General features: G+C 36.5%; 1 protein-coding gene across 2 annotated transcripts in view; it reads right to left on the minus strand.

Annotated features, from left to right (window-relative positions):
• Nucleotides 1–17,717, minus strand: part of LOC150091210 (ankyrin repeat and BTB/POZ domain-containing protein 1-like) — a 309,182-nt gene that overhangs the window by 155,947 nt on the left and 135,518 nt on the right. The gene's annotated exons all lie outside the window — the stretch shown is intronic.

Raw genomic sequence — 17,717 nt, forward strand, 5'->3', positions numbered from 1 at the left:
TCAGCCTGACTTGAATCACTAACTGCCCCTCCTGACCTTTACATTAACTTCAAATTTTAACATCATACCTTTATTCCCTCATCTGTATCAATGAAGAAGATCAAAATGAGCAACTTTAGCTCTGATCCTTGAGGGGCTCTGCTTATAACCTTAGTCCACTCTGAAGAGTGGTCCTTCAAAACATCCATCTACCTCCTGTCCTTCAGCCATCCTTCAATCCACCTCAGAATCTTGCTCTTGACCACAGTAGACTCCAGCCTGTATAGCAACATCTGATATGGATCCCATGTGGATCTGTATCAAATGCATTGCTAAAGTATATAATGTTAAAATTATTTTTTACATCTAACTAATGTGTGATTGTAGAAATTTATATAAGTTACTCAAACAAGACTGTCCCTTTACAAAGCTAAGTTGTGATCAATTTAGGATATTATATTTCTCAAGGTGATTTTTAATGCATCTTTGACCATAAGACTACACGATATTCCTGCCACTGAGATTAAACTACTTTTACTTATTCTCAGTTGAGTACCACCACCCAGGCAATGCTTTTTAGCCTCTCCCCAGTGGGTAGATGGGTACCCAAAACAAAACAGCTAACAACCACTGAGTAGAGGCAAGTAGCCTAGAAATGATGCTGTCTTGTCATGTTAATGGTGCTCAAATGAGAATAAGTAACAGCAGACTCCTCTAATGAAAGAGCATTACACATTTGAAGTATAAGATGAAGGCAATTCATTGTTAAGGATTTCATTATGAGATGTATAATGAAGCCCTATTTACAAACTTTGGTTTGTTTCAAATTCAGCTATTTAACAATAATGCATACAACAACTATAACATGCCCTACTCTAAATAAAATGAGCTTCTCCAATAGAGGACTATATTGCTGTTTTATTTAAAGTATTTTTCACTGCCAAGAATAAAGTTTTAACTGTGTTTGTGGTCTCATTGGTGAAAAGGAAGACAATGTAAAGACTTTAGCAACCCAGTGACAAGAAGTATCAACAACATGCAAGAGGGTGCACAAAAATAAAATTAAGTGATTGGCAAAAGTCAGTATTATGAGTGCTATAAAACATTATTGTAAGTGGCAGCCAAGGCCATTTTGCATATATAGCAGTGTGTAAACTAAGTTTGTTACATAGTGCACTGATCTCATATTGTGGAGATACTGTCATCACCAGTTTCCTTGGTATTGTACTGCTTTAAATGAAACACACTGCTCCAGTGGAGAAATGTATACTGCTGTTCTATTGAAAAAGTGTTTGCCACTGTCCAGACTCAAGTTTCAACTCTTTTGAAATTAATGTAGCCAAGTTCACAACTCACAACTTCCATTTAAATCCAAGTTGACAATGTCTACTGAAACTCGAGTTTCGACTCTGTTTGGAGTCTCATTATGAGTGGGTAGGCAATGTGAAGGCCTTAGCAACCAAGAGAAGAAGTATCCATAATATGTGAGATACAAAGGGGTGTGCACAAAAATAAAATTTAGTAAATTAAGTGATTTGCAAGCACTGGCATTTGCAAATCTACAAGCTGCTAAAAAACATTATCTGAAATGGTGGCTAAAGCCGTTTTTTTCTTACATACTATTGAGCAAATTAAGTTCAGTACAGTAAACCCCCGCTATTCGCGGGGGTTACGTTCCTGAGAAATTCCGCAAATACTGAAAACGCGAATACTGAGTTATGGCACCCATGGTAATAAAAGGGTTCCGTTCCAAAGTATGAAATATATAACAAAAATTAGTCTAAAATTTTGTCTGTACGTATTATGTGTATTTACCTACATAATATGACTATGTACATAGACAAACGTAGAGAGTAAGTACATAAAAAAAAAAAAGCATAAGGTATCGAAATGAAAATAAGAAACAATTTATTAAATGTAATACTGTACATATTTATTAGACATTTTAAAGAAACCTTTCAAAAACATATCAAGAACATGGGTTGCTGGGCGAAAAATAACCATATCGATTTTTAAATCTTTCAAACCAGCCTTTGCTGGCTAAAAAACTTATCCGCGAGTGCTATCACCAGTTTCACTAAAGTGTAGTGTTGATAAAGGTGTTTTGCCTTTTCACGAATGATAAGTGAACTTAACGGAATTTTATTTTGAGTTCGGTCTTCTATCCACAGATTTAAAGCCTTTTCCATTTTTTCTAATTTCACATCACGAGTTATAGAGCAAATTTTTGATGCAATTAGCGCGTTTTCACGGACACTACGGCGGATTTTTTCTTCCGATTTCTTGATTGATCGTACCGTTGACTCATTGATTTTATAATGTTTTGCCACTGAGGAGACACTTTCACTATTAGAAATTTTGTCTAACAATTCAATTTTACTCGCTAATGTCATCACCTTCTTTGATCTTTTCACAGTTCCCTTTTTATTCGCGGCCATATTTTTGTAGGATTAGAAAAGAACTTGTCCACAATAAAATCACTTTCTTTTAACTTTAACACGCTCGAAAAAGTCTGTTTACATCAACACACTGCAAAATGGTAGATTTTTCACTTTTGTAAACGTATCAATTAAAAGCAAGAGATGAAACCTTCTATGACAAGCGCATTACACATACTGAACAAGGATTAGCTTGAAACATCCGCGCTCACGATTTTGTCACCCCCCACCCATTGAGCGCAGGACACTTCCTTTTTACACCTTTTAAGTTATTTTTACTCATTTTTAGAGAATAAAGCACAATTACAAAATGAGGAGGCACACTTGATACACATAAAGCTGTGAGCGTGTAGCAAAACGAATAAACAACACCATAAAGGCAGAGACAACTCTATTAACACCTCACTAGCTCACATTTTACATTTCTGGGGGTTACTACCATAAAACAATAAAAACAATTTCCAGTTGCGTTCCTGCTAGTGGAATCTGTTATAAACTGGTAGTGAACTCTATCTGATTGCATTTGCGATAATACCGATAGCTGTAATTGTGTTGGTTTTTAAGTTATTATGGTGAAATGTGTTTCCCCTTCACTGCTATAAAAAAATAAATACATTTTCAGAATCTTCTCTTCATTTCTATCGTGTTGTGTTCAGTTGGGGTGATTCCGCGTTCGACTGCCATTTCTTGTAAACACAAAGGCGAATCGTGCATATGCGAATTCAGTTCGTGTTATATACAATATCGTTCCCCTAAATTGTGTAAGATTGAATTAGTGTAGTGTAAACACGTGTTATAAGACGACTGACTGTACTACTCTGTGGACTGGGCAAAATGATTTTAGCCACGCCCATGTTTTTTTCATGGCGGAAAATGTTCCGGCGCTTTAAAATTCACATTTTTTTAGGTTTAAATCAGCGACCGCGAATACGCGAAACCGCGAATACAGATACCGCGAATAGCGGGGGTTTACTGTACTTAGTTTTTTTATTTTAATTTTATTTTTGCACACACTCTTGCATCTCATATCGTTGATACTTGTCATCATTGGTTTGCTAAGGTCTTCAACGTTGCCTACCTAATCACCGATGAGACTTCAAACAGATTTGAAACTTGAAGCCGAGCAGTGGCAAATATTTTATATAAAACAGCAGTATACTTCTCCACTGCAGCAGTGCATTTTATTTTGAGTAGTGTAAAGCCAAAGCAATTTGTGGTGAAGGTGTCTCAACAGTGAGGTTGATGTCATACGTAGCAAACTTAGTTTCCCCAACATTACACAAGAAAACATTGTTGTAAGTGGTGACAACCACTAACAATTATTTTTTTTTAGCACTCACAATAGCACCATCTTTCTTAAATCACTTAATTTACTATGAGGCACAACACAAAATATCCATTCCAGTTCACTAGTGATGTCTACTAGATTATCTATAATTCTGTTTTTGTTTTTTTTTCATTAATATTAGTAAAATAATCAACGTAGAACATATTGAGTATTACAGCTCTGATTCATACTATCTAATTTTTTTCATTAAGTGAAGGTCACATCAAGTTTACTCTTTTTTATTTGTATTTATGTCCTAATACAATGCTATTCTTGGCTCTCGTGGCTATTATGTAGAGATGTCCATAGCTTACATTATTCCAGCACTTATGACATCTAAAAATTTTATATGGTGGTATCAAAACTGCAGGCTGGCCACACAGGCAATGATTAATATTATTAAGTGTACTTAATAATGAGATTGGGCTTCTCCTCAAATATACCTTTATCTCAAAAACAGATTTTTACTATTTCCCTATACAAATTTCATTAAGAGAGAGTGTTAAATAAAAGCAAGTATAATAAAATCCAAACTTATATAACACACTTAAAAGAAAGACTGATTTTTAATTAACAAATCAAAAGGAAATTTTGAACACTTACCCTGCATGGTGTGTGTGTGTGTGTGTGTGTGTGTGTATCTGAAAAGTTTTAGGACTACATTCATAAAAAGATTTAAATCTCAAGGAAAAAATGTATTACCATTTAATCTTCAAAGTACATCCCTTGTAACTCAATGAACCTCTCTGCACGGTCACATAGCTTCTCGACATGTCTGTAGAACTGAACTTGTGGAACCCTATTTAACTCCCTCATGATGCTGGTTTTGGACTCTGAAATGCTATCAAAATGGTGACCCACCCTTCAGGTGGGATTTCACTTTGAGGAACAGAAAACAGCTCCAGCTAATAGAGAAGTTTTTCTTAAATTTTTGCCATTTTATTGACTTAAATTGGCATATTAATTTATTTTTCAGAAGTAGCTTTATATTCCTAGTTATGAAACTTAGTCTATTTTGAACTTAGACAGAGATTTTGTAGGTTATTATTTAGTATCAGTAAGGGTATCCATGTGTTGGACAAGATTTTGTAGCTCTGGCAAACGCTAAGTTTTTAATTATATTTAGCCATTTTATTGACTTAATTGTTATATTAAATTATTTTCTGTAAGTAGCTTATAGTTCTAATCAAGCTCCTTGGTTTCTTTTGAATTTAGATAGCGATTTTGAAAGTTAATATTTGGTGTCCGTAGATTTAGTGTTCGTAACTTGCCACCATTGTTATACGCTATAACGTATATCACGAACTAGATAGCATAAGATTTAACGTAAAACTAGGTAGTGAAACACGTAGCACTGTATTACAAATCTGTTAGCTTAGTATAGTATAGTATTATCAATTAATCAGTAAAATTTATTAAGGTTATTAAATTTTATTATCCATTAAATTGTACTTAAACGGAATCATGACCCAGACTAGAGCAGCAAAGCAACGCTTACAGATTAGCCAGTGTTGTGGTTTGGGGGAGAACCGAAGGGGGCAATTCTCCAATGCATCGCAGTCTAAAAAAATGCGCAAAATGTGAAAGGTTTGCGGACCTGTCCAGAACAGGAGATGATCTATTCAAGGAGGATGTCTTTGTGTGTGTGTGTGTGTGCAGAGACTGTGAGGAAATTAGGTGCCAACTCAGCTTTCTGATCAGTGTTTATGAGATGTCTTTTCTACAGCAAGAGTAGTGTAGATGCCCTCGAAGGAATTACAATGGAGGCCCCATCAAGCTCTCAGCTGCCGAACTCAACTTTACGCTCAACTTTTTAGAAGCTGCTCAACCTTACAAAAGAACATATTAATGGATGACCGGAGGTGGCTTTTTTCTTTTCATTGTAAATTTCTTTGTAGCAAGCAAGCATATCATTCACCCCTCTGTTAACTTTTAAGAACCGTTCGCTGTCAGGATCTCAAACCTCGCCATTGCCGATGCGGCGCACCTCCGTAGCCAGGTGGGCAGGAGCAGCAGTGCGTAGCACATGCTTCTTGATTAGACCGGGTTCGAGCCCGCGAGCCACCAAATACGGAGGATGCGGAAAGGTCAGGGAATGACCACCGCATATTTCCGGAGCAATATGGCCTTAGTTGCTAATGCTCCTAAAAACCAAATAACAACAACAGCAATTGCTGATGCAATTTCACGAAATGCCATTGCCATCTCACAAATTTTTCTTCTTTCACTATCACTGCCTGCAGGTCAATAAGTTGTTCGTTAGATAATTCCTTCTCTTCTTCCTCTATTAACTCCTCCACGACTTTGGCATCAACCTCCAACTGAAGTAGTTCTGCATCCTTTACAATCTTATCTGTAACCGCTTCATATGATTCGTCTTTTTCAAATCCTTCAAAACTTTTTATGTGCCATGGGCATATTTTCTTCCCTGTGCCATTTAAACAACTTTTAGTAATTTCTGCCCAGGCCTTATTAATGTTTAAGATGTTGTGGTAAATATTGTAAGATTTCCAAAAGTCTCTTAAAGTAAAATTTTTCTCACCATCTACTGCAGACAATGCCTGAGCAAATGTTGTGCATAAATAGTATACTTTTAAATTTGAAATAACACCCTGATTCATAGGCTGGATGAGTGAAGTCGTGTTTGGTGGTAGAAATATGACTCTCACGTTCAAATTGAAATCATCTAGATGTGTAAGATGTCCAGGAGCATTATCTAACAGAAGCAAAATCTTGAAAGGAACATCATTGTCTTTACAATATTTTTCAACCTCAGGAATGAAGCAGCATTTAAACCAATCCTCAAAGAGAGATATTGTTATCCATGCTCTCTGTTTCGATCAGAAATGCACGGGTAGGGTGGCTTTATTGATGGCCTTAAATGCACAAGGATTTCCAGAATGGGACACAAGCAGTGGTTTCGCTGCATTAGCCCCAAGCAAGAGTGTGGCCCTATCTTTTGATGCCTTGAAACCTGGCATTGTTTTCCTCTTTGGCAATGTATGTTTAATCCGGAATTTTTTTCCAATACAGAGCAGTCTTGTCTTGTCTTGTCAACGTTAAAAATTTGTTGCGTTGAATAGCTGTCTCCATCAATAATTTTTTCCCACACATTACAAAATTTGTCTGCAGCTGCAGAATCGGCAACTTCATTGCATACTTTAATGTTGTGGAAACCAGCGCGATGCTTGAACCCATTAAACCATCCATTGCTTGCCACAAACTTGGGTTGGGGTTCGCCGTACTTATCCTTAATATCTTTATAAATACTTGTTGCTTTTGCTTGAATGGTCATTAGACTCGGGCACTCGCTTCTGAATCTGATTTTCGATCCATATTAATAACAGCTGTTCCATCTTGGACAGTGCAGTGTTGAGTCAGTTTGGTGTGACATAAGCATTGGGAGATCAAAATTGAGAGTAGGAGTGTGCTATAGGCCTAATGACTCTGATGAGTATGCCAGTAAATCAGAGAGTCTTATAATGGGAGATTTTAATTTCCCAGATATTGACTGGAATTTGGGAGCTGGTTACTCACACACTAGCAGGGCTTTTGTGGATTTATTGGATGACTGTTTTCTACATCAGCATGTTCGGGAGGCAACTAGAGGGAGTAATACTCTTGATTTGATTATCAGCAGTGATTCTTCATGCATTAAGAATCTGCAGATAAATGAACCACTAGGTGGCAGTGATCACAGTGTGCTGAAGTGGGATTTACTCAAAGAGGTAACTACCATTAGGGGAAAAGGGAAGGGTTATTGCTTCCGTAAAGGCGACTACGATGGACTGAGACGGTATTTAAATTCTATACAGTGGGACCAACTGATGATGTTACCAACAGCAAATTCAAAATGGGAAGCATTCAAGGAACTTATCTTAGAAGCTACTAGGCTTTACATACCAACTAAGAAATATTGTTCAAGGTTTAGGCCTAAATGGATGTCAGATGAACTAATGAGGCATATGGCAGAGAAGAAAAATGCATGGAATACTTACAAATTAACACATGACACAGAAGCCTATGATAGACACAAGTTGATATGCAACCAAGTTACAAAGGAGGTTAGGCAGGCGAAGGCAGATTACGAGAAATCCTTGGCAAGGGATGCAAAGAAAAACAGCAAAGAGTTCTTTACTTATGTAAACTCTAGAAGGAAGGGGATGAATCAGATTGGTCCACTTGATATTGATGGGTCAACTGTTGATGATCCTGCTCAGGTAGCTAACAAACTAAATGAATATTTTGCATCGACATTCACAGGAGTTATTCAGCAAGAGGAATGCCAGAGGTGTATTCAACTCTAGCAGTAAGCTACAGAATCTTGAAATAACTGGAAGTAAAGTGGAGGAGAAACTGTTGAAGATAAACACAAGAAAGGCACCCGGGGTGGATGGGATCTATCCAGTTATATTAAAGGAGGCAGCAAAGGAAGTAAGCAAACCCTTAGCCATAATTATGAGAGCTTCCTTGGACTCTGGGGAGGTACCCATAGACTGGAAATGTGCAAATGTGACCCCAATTCACAAAGGAGGATCAAAGGCTGACACAAGTAATTATAGACCTGTGAGCTTAACTTCTGTTCCAGGAAAATTAATGGAGGCACTGGTTAAAGAAGCACTGCAGGATCATTTAGACAAGACTTCAGTTATAGCTCAGACACAGCATGGTTTTGTTAAGGGGAAGTCTTGCCTGACCAACTTGATTGGATACTATGATGCAGTCACAAAAGAACTGGATGCAGGGAATAACTTTGATATTATATACTTGGATCTTAGAAAGGTTTTTGATACTGTTGCACATGGAAGACTGCTACACAAATTGGAGCAGTGTGACATTGGAGGCAAATTGCTGCTGTGGATAAAGGGGTGGTTGAGGGGGAGAAGACAGAGAGTGGTAATCAATGGACACTGCTCATCGTGGACTAATGTTATTAGTAGAGTTCCTCAGGGCTCAGTGTTGGGTCCATTATTGTTTTCTGTATTTATAAATGATATTGATGATGGTATATCAAGCTTAATGTCCAAGTTTGCAGACGATACAAAGGTTGGCAGGGTTGTCAAGGACACTACTGACACTATGCTGCTGCAACAGGATCTGGAAAGGTTGAGCAGATGGGCTGAGAGGTGGCAAATGAAGTTTAACATTGACAAATGTAAAGTACTACACATGGGAAACAGCAACCCCAGAGGAACGTATCAACTCTGTGGTACTACACTGACAGTGGTAGAGAATGAAAGGGACTTGGGGGTGGTTGTGCAGGCAGATATGAAGTTCTCTGAGCAGTGCAGATGGGCGCAAGAGTAGCTCATGGAGTATTGTCAATGATATACAGAAATTTTTCCAGCAGGGATAAGGAGGTGATTATTCCATTGTATAAGGCAATGGTCAGGCCACACCTAGAGTACTGTATACAGGTCTGGAGGCCTCATTTCAAGAAGGATGTAGAGCTGCTGGAACGAGTACAGAGAAGGGCAACAAGATTAGTGAATGGAACAAAGGGGTGCTCTTACGAAGAAAGGCTTAAGTTTTGCAAATTACAGTGTCTGGAGACTAGGCACCAGCCAGGTGATCTGATAGAGGTGTTTAAAGCCTTGAATGGTTTAAGCATGCTCAATGCTGATGGGATTCTTCCTCTCGCTAAGAATAATCACCTGAGAGGGCATAAATTCAAATTGAGGAAAGACAGATGTAGGATAGACGTGCGGAAATTTGCCTTTAGCCAGCGGGTGGTTGGTTGGTGGAACAGACTTCCATCCCTTGTGGTGGAGGTTGATAGCCTAAATAAGTTTAAGGTTCAGCTGGACAGGTATTTTGAACGAACAGAGGGGTGAAGTGGAAGTGGGGTTTTTTTTTTTTGGCTGATGCTGTATAAGTTTGCTTTCTTGCATCAAATGCCTCTACTAATGCTAATGCTAATCTTCGATATAGCACCTGAACGCTGTTTTGTGATCACTGTTGATCTTAAGTGCATTGATCCTTTGACATGTTATTTTTTCACTATTGAAGCAGCAGGACCTGATTCCCTTCCAATAGATGACAAACTTTATCCTGCTTCGTACTTCTTAATCATTTTCACTTCCATTTCTAAATCAATTTTGTTTCGTTTCCTGGCACTGCCAGCACTTGCAGTTTTCGTTGGTTGCTTTCCCTTCATCATCATTGTAATAAGTAAATAGGAATGAAGAGAAATTTCCGAAAATTTTTTTTTATGATTGAAGATTTCAGTTGTTGTTATTTGGTTTTTAGGAGCATTAGCAACTAAGGCCATATTGCTCCGGGGATATGCGGTGGTCATTCCCTGACCTTTCCGCATCCTCTGTATTTGGTGGTCATGGGCTCGAACCCCAGTCTAATCAAGAAGCGTGTGCTACGCACTGTTGCTCCTGCCCACCTGGCTACAGAGGCAACGAAGATTTCAGTAAAGTTGAACACATTTCACCATAATAGCATAAAAACCCACACAACTGCAGTTATCGGTATTATCGCAAATACAATAAGGTCGAGTTTACTACCCATTTATAATTAGGTGCACGAACAGAAAAGCCCAATAAACCGGAAAGTGCAAATTGTTTTTTGTGGTTGTGACCTCCATAAATGTGCTTTAGAAAAATATCACAAAGACATTCAAAATTGATTCTTATAATGGGAACGTATGATAACAATTAAAGGGTAGTGCAATTTCCATCATAAATATGACCTTTTAGAGAGATAAATAGCTTAGCAATATAGCAAAATTTTCAACTTCCAAAGACTTGGAACGAATTGCAAAAAAAACCCAATGTGTTATTGGGATATTTTCACAATACCTCCATTTATTCCTATGAGATGCAAAATATGTTTCCATGATTTTTTTACGTTTGTACAGGCCAGGAAAAACTTATGTAAAGTTCAATTTCCATAAGTTGAGTATTACATAAGTCGTGGAGTTCCTGTACTCCACAGTCTTCCCTAGCAAAAAAGTCTGTAGTTCTCATTTCGCCCCGAAGGAGGCATATTGCACATTTCCAATATGAGAGACTTCACCTGAATCTAAGAGTGCTCTCATTATAACAGTAAAGGTTTGCTTAAATCATTTGCTGCTTCCTTCAACAAAAATGGACAGATTCTATATGCTCCTGGTGCCTTGTTAATTTTTATTCTTAATAACTTTGCTTTTAATCCCTTCCAGTTATCATAAAATCATTCAACTTCCAATTAGTATTAGACAACCATTTCAAATCACTGACACTTTTACCACAGATAATAGTTGGACCAGTACAGCTGATTCCTTCCTTTTTACTGCTGATACAATAAAGAATTCCTAGCCGCTCTCTTCTTTGTTCTCTAAAATAAGGACTTCTCATAATCATCTTTATCATGCCTAATTATGTGGGTACTTTATTACAGACTCACTTATATTTTCTTTATGATTCAGAGTCTGCAACTGCTTATAATTTATGGCCAAGAATCTTTCTTCTTTGCCACTAAGGTCACCAGTTCTTCTGTCATCCATTTTGGTCTATACCTTTAACAATACCTTTTTGGTATTGTTCAAGTATTGTTAGCAACTGGTAACTGAAATGTTTAAGGTTATTTTTGGAAGTTGCTAAGCTATACCAAAAAGGCATTGTTAAAGGTATAGACCAAAATTGATGACAGAAGAACTGGTGACCTTAGTGGCAAAGAAGAAAGATTCTTGGGCATAAATACCTTTTTGGTATAAAAAGCTTAGCAACTTCCAAAAATAACCTTGAACATTTCAGTTACCATTTGGTCCCAGTGAAAATAACTTAAATGATGTCTAAAAGTATTGTAATCCAAATTCCTTTCAATAGTGGTTATTTCTTTAAATAGATGGCACATTATTAACACAACATGATCAATCACTGCTTGAGAATGGTTCTTTTATTCTTGATCCTTAATATCTGATGAATTTTTACTTATAGCAAGACTGAGAATATTTCTTTCTCTTGTGGCATCCGTAACATGCTGATGTATGAAGTAGTCAACAGGCAAATCAAGAAATGCCTGAATACTAGTAGTTTCACAACTCACAAGTTCCAATCATTCTCTTGAAGATTCTACATTCTGATCTGCTGGCCAATCCATCTGTAAAGAAGTTCATTATATTCATCACAGTCATTTACTCTATAAGACACTTCTATTCTAATTTTTACTTTCCCCAATGCTGATTAAATACAGTTATCTACTGGATATGTTTGTTTTGGAAATGTTTGTTTTGTCTATTAAACTGGATGTTATACTGGATATGTTTTTTTTTGTCTATTAAAAGCATAACCCTTTTATCCTTCTATTTTTCATGTCTTTCCTATATATATTCTATTTTCCATATTCAAATTTTGCATCCGCATATCAGATTGACTTTCTGATGTATACAACAGGTCTCAAGGTATGTGAGGGTTACGTTCCTAGTACTCCAGTGTAAGTGAAAATTTCAATAAACTTGGGTTTCCACCTACAGAAAACTCTTGCATTAACATAAAACTAGGTTGACTCCTATAAACCATGTATATAAATTTAATTTGTTAGTTGAATGTATATAAATTTTAAATAAAGTAGTCAGGACACGTCTATCCTCATAAAGGGTGTACCTTTAGGGGAGGCCATTTTTAAGCCACACATCGTATCACTTTTATTAATTCATATGATATCATGTAGAATCATATTAATCCATATGATATCATGTTCAAGTAAAAATTCTTATTCATCTAAATCAGCGGTTCCCAACTGGTGGTTCGCAATAAAAATTCTGTAATGGCATCTACTTAGATTTACATGGGTATATTATTGTAAGCTACAAAATATAATTAATAATAAACAATAAAGTAAAATAAAATTAAATAAAAAGTAAAAGCCAAAGAAAGAAACCACATCTTCCATAATTCCTTATAATTAGTTTACTATCTTATAGTATATCATATTAAATAAATGTTTTTCATACTAAATTTTATTTTCCATTCTCAAGGATCATTGTTATGCATAGGTACTTTTTTTTTAAACCTATAGTACTTAGTACCATGAATGGTTTGAAAAGTTGAAAGAAAATACTTGTTTACGTTAAAATTGAACCTCCGTAGATTGTAATTTTAAAGAAATACGTATGAAGGAAGGTGGTTCCAGGAAACAGAAATTGAATAAATAAATGAAGAAGAAGAAAAGTTGGTTCTGTGAGTTTGGCCTTGGACAGCAAAATGACGTTGACTGTTTGCGGCACGTGTTCGGACTGCTTTGAAAGAGAGAGAGAGAGAGAGAGGGAGGGAATTATAGAATCCAATTCAGAAGAACAGTGCCATGCAAGTATCTATAGACAAGGCATGCAACAGAAACAGAAAGTCTATGAGACAGAGAGTGGAGAGGCTCTGTTAGAGATGAGACAACAATTAGCCTAACTGCCCTCTTTTGAATGGAATCTAGAAGCCTGAGAGAGGTTTTGGGGGCACCGCCCCAGATGTGGGAACAATATTCCATGGTAGGGCGGATTTGCAATTTCTGCAGAGTCAACAACTGTTTAGAAGAAAAGTAAAGGTGAGAGAGAAAGAGAAAACTCAGTTTATTAGATGTAGAGGAAGCAATATTTGTAAAGTGCTTTATGTCAAGAGAGATTAGAAGTCAGGATAATCCCCAAGATCTTGCCTAGAAAGCAGTGCATCATCGAAGATAAGCATAGGAGCCGAAGAATCCTTTTTGTGAGATATATAAGACAGAACTGAAATTAAGTTATCTTTGCCCCACTGGAGAATTATCTGGAGATCAGCATTTAAGGATTTGGCAGTAGATACTCAAGAAGTTGAAGCTGTTTGAGCAGGGCAAGGTTTCTCAAACTGGAAGGTAGAATGCAATGTGCTATCATCAGCAAAACTATGGATAGGATTTCCGGTCAATGGAAGAAGGTCATTAACATACAAGAGGAAAAGAGTGGGAGAAAGAACTGAACCTTTGGGAACACCAGCATTAGTGGACAAGTTAGAAGACAGAGAGCTGTCTACTATCACCTGCAGTGAGCAGTTAGAGAAAAAACTGGATAACCAATTACAAAAACAATTTGCAAAACACAAGATGGAAGGTTATTTAGAAGACCTTCATGCCAAACATGATCAAAAGCCTTTGAAATGTCAAGAGCAACTGCTTGTGTTTTACCGAACTTTTCCATTGAATTAGTCCATATAGGGGTAACATAAGCCAGAATATCACCAGTGGATCGACACTGACGGAATCCATACTGGCAATCGTCGATCAGATGGAAGGTTTCTAAGTAGTTTAAGAGTTGGTGGTTAATTGATTTCTCCATTACTTTAAAAAGAGTAAAAGTAATTGCAATGGGACGATAATTGGATGGGAGGGATTTGTCACCCTTTTTAGGAACTGGCTGGATATGAGCAAATTTCCAAGAAAAAGAAAAAACACCACTGGAATTAGAAAGTGAAAAAATACGACACAAAACAGGAATAAGCTCAGGAGCACAGGTTTAGAGAACAAGTAGATAAATACCAGACCTGGAGTTTTCTTAGCATCAGATTCATCAAAATCCTTCCAACATCCTTTTGATGAAGACCACAGGAGGCATTGAATGGAGTGTGCTGGGAATGGTTTGAGGTGATTTACCAAGATCATCAATATATGAGTTGGAAGAAAAATAGGATGCTAGCAGGTCAGCTTTATCTTTGGCTGATGTGGCAACAGGACCATCTGGTTTTGTCAGAGATGGGCAAAAATTGCGGCCAATAGCTATGACAAGAGACCAGAATGCTCAGCTACCATTTGGACTAAAAGCAAGTTTTCTACTCTTAGCCTGTTTGAAATCTAGTTTGGACTTATTAATAACTGCTTTACAAAGTATAAATAATACTTAATAATATTTTTTTTATTATTATGCAATGTCGCTTATAAAAATATAGTACAGTAAACCCCCGCTATTCGCGGTTTCGCGTATTCGCGATCGCTGATTTAATATAAAATGAAACCTAGAAAAATGTGAATTTTAAAGCGCCATGAATATTATCCGCCATAAAAAAACATGGGAGTGGCTAAAATTATCTTTCCCGGTCAAAACAGCGCTCAGTGGGTGGGGGAGAGGGGTGACAAAATTGCAAGCGTGGATGTTTTTCGCTAATCCTTTTTCAGTATGTGTTATGCGCTTGTAATGGAAGTTTTCGTCGTTTGCTTTTAATTTATATGCTTATAAATTGAATAAATTGATATGCTTATAAATTGAATAAATTGATATGCTTACAAAAGTGATAAATCTACCGTTTTTCAGTGTAAAACAGACTTTTTCGAGTGTGTTAACGGAAGAAAGTGATTTTATTGTGGACAAGTTCTTTCTAATCCGTACAAAAATATGGCTACGAATAACAAGAGAAATGCGAAAATATCAAAGAAGGGGATGACATTAGTGAATAAAATTGAGTTATTAGACAAAATTTCTAATGGTGAAAGTGTCTCCTCAGTGGCAAAACATTATAAATCAATGAGTCAACGGTACGATCAATCAAAAAATCGGAAGAAAAAATCCGCCGTAGTGTCCGTGAAAACGCACTAATTGCTTCAAAAATTTGCTCTGTAACTCGTGATGTTAAATTAGAAAAAATGGAAAAGGCTTTAAATCTGTGGATAGAAGACCGAACTCAAAATAAAATTCCATTAAGTTCACTCATCATTCGTGAAAAGGCAAAACTCCTTTATCAACACTTTAGCGAAACTGGTGATAGCTCTGGTGGGATAAGTTTTTTAGCTAGCAAAGGCGCTGGTTTGAAAGATTTGTTTGAAATTTCTAATAAATATTACATTTAATATTTAATTGTTTCTTATTTTCATTTCGATGCCATATGCTTGCATTTCACTATGTGCTGTCTATGTACATAGTCATATTATGAATGTACATATAATACATACATAGACACAATTTTAGACTAGTTTTTCTTATATATTTCATACTTTGGAACGGAACCCTTTTATTACTATGAGAGCAATATCTCAGTATTCGGGTTTTCGGTATTCGCGACATTTCTTAGGAACATAACCCCCGCGAATAGCGGGGGTTTACTGTACTGGAAATATTTTATAATAAAAATTTAGAAATATTATATGACTTTAGAGAATATAGGCTTAGTGGTTCGCATTAAAAAATTATGTTGAAAGGGGTTCGCAATAAAAAATATTACATTGAAAGGGGTTTGCGAGTCAAAAAAAGGTTGGGAACCATTGATCTAAATGAAAAACTGATGCTTTACATATGCTATGACTGTCAACCTTCCCTACCACTTTCACATGTTGCCAAACACCATCATAAAATGGACAAGCTATGAGTCACAAATGCAAGTATGAATCAGAGAGTCAGTCATGTACTGTAAGTTTGCATACTTTGAGACTCTATTGTATTCGACATTCATATATTAGGTGTATCTAATATTCCTATGAGTTCTGCAGCTAGAACCTCAAATTCATCAAACTACACTCCTAGCATTAGTGTGCAAACACGTGATGGGCTACTTTTTCATACAGATCCCATGTAGTTGCTTATAGCAGTACTTTCTCCTCAAGGAATTTTTTTCTATTTTAGCTATCAATTCATTTAAAGTATTGCTACTATTTGTATTCCTGTTTTGTTAAAATATCTCTGTCATTGTACACCTTTCCAATATCAGAAAGATACTTGTTTTCTGATGCCTCACACAAGAACTCTTGAGGTTTGTGTAAATGTCATTGTAACCCATATAATTTAAAGTATTGTACACATTAACATCTGCTCCCACAACCAGCACTTTATCTGAACCCTAAAGTGTCCTCAATGATATTTGAAAAGATGCTTGCACCACTTCTCTTCAAATGTATTCCACTTTTACAAAGTTCCTTCTTATAAGATTTCTTCTACCCACTAGGATGGGCCATGCTGATAACAATTTCAACCCAAAAACTTTACAAAATTCCACAAGCCTGGACTTAATTCACAAGGTAGCTTTCAGAATATAGTTCCTCCTACTGCTGACACAAATACATTCTGACATAACTTGCAACATTTTCTCAACATGCTCTCAAATTTATCTAATTAACCATCAGCACACATGCAATTAACATTTTTAGTTCCCACAAGACCTCCCCCACCTTAAAAACTAACAAACTTGGTAAAATCATCAAGGCAGACATATCCTGGTTCTACCCCAATAATGTTTTTTTGTAAAATATTGTTTGTCACTTCCTCAATGAGAGAGAGAGGAAAAGAGAGAGACCTCCATAAAACTATATCCTTTTCAGCCAGAATAGTTTGCACATCATCATTCTGCCTGTTGGCATCAATCAGAAGTGTAACCCTTGACAGGTCATTACATACCTGAATCCCCCAATGAGAATTGAGAATCATGTTAGAAGCAGATACTAGTTAGCACGAGTTCACTAGAAAACAAATGAATGTAGAAGAAACGCTTTGCAAGTTTTATAAATACCTGACCTGCAGGTCTTAATGCGTCTAAACATGTCTAGGCATATCTGTATCTGTCAGTCACAAAGAAAGTAGTATGCATATTGTGTATGAATGGGATGTGTATCTAAGAAAACAATTCTTTTGTAAAAAAAGCTATACATAATAGGTAAAAATAGTTGGGATTTTTAGAATTAGAGCTAAGAATACTCCCAGAAAATGCCCTATACATCCTCTAATTAACTTTGCCTTAATCTTGTCTCTCATCTCTTCTTTTTCTTATTTATGCCCTATCCAGATCTGTCATCATCTTAAACTTGTAGCTATGGGATTAAGATACTGAAGTATAAATTGTTTAACTCACAACTGCAGCTTCAGTATTAGCTTTGCCAGCACTCAGAGTAGAGCATATTTTAGTCTTGTGTTCTGGAAGTTTTTCATCTCTACTATTTAGTTTTTCCTTTTGATTATTAACCCATTTTTAAGGACACTAATGACAGTACGTTGCTGCAACAGGATCTAGAAAAGTTGAGCAGATGGGCTGAGAGGTGGCAAC

Source organism: Mastigoproctus giganteus, chromosome 1 (genome assembly GCF_048544385.1).
Source record: "Mastigoproctus giganteus isolate SK-2022 chromosome 1, ASM4854438v1, whole genome shotgun sequence".
Taxonomy (NCBI): domain Eukaryota; kingdom Metazoa; phylum Arthropoda; class Arachnida; order Uropygi; family Thelyphonidae; genus Mastigoproctus; species Mastigoproctus giganteus.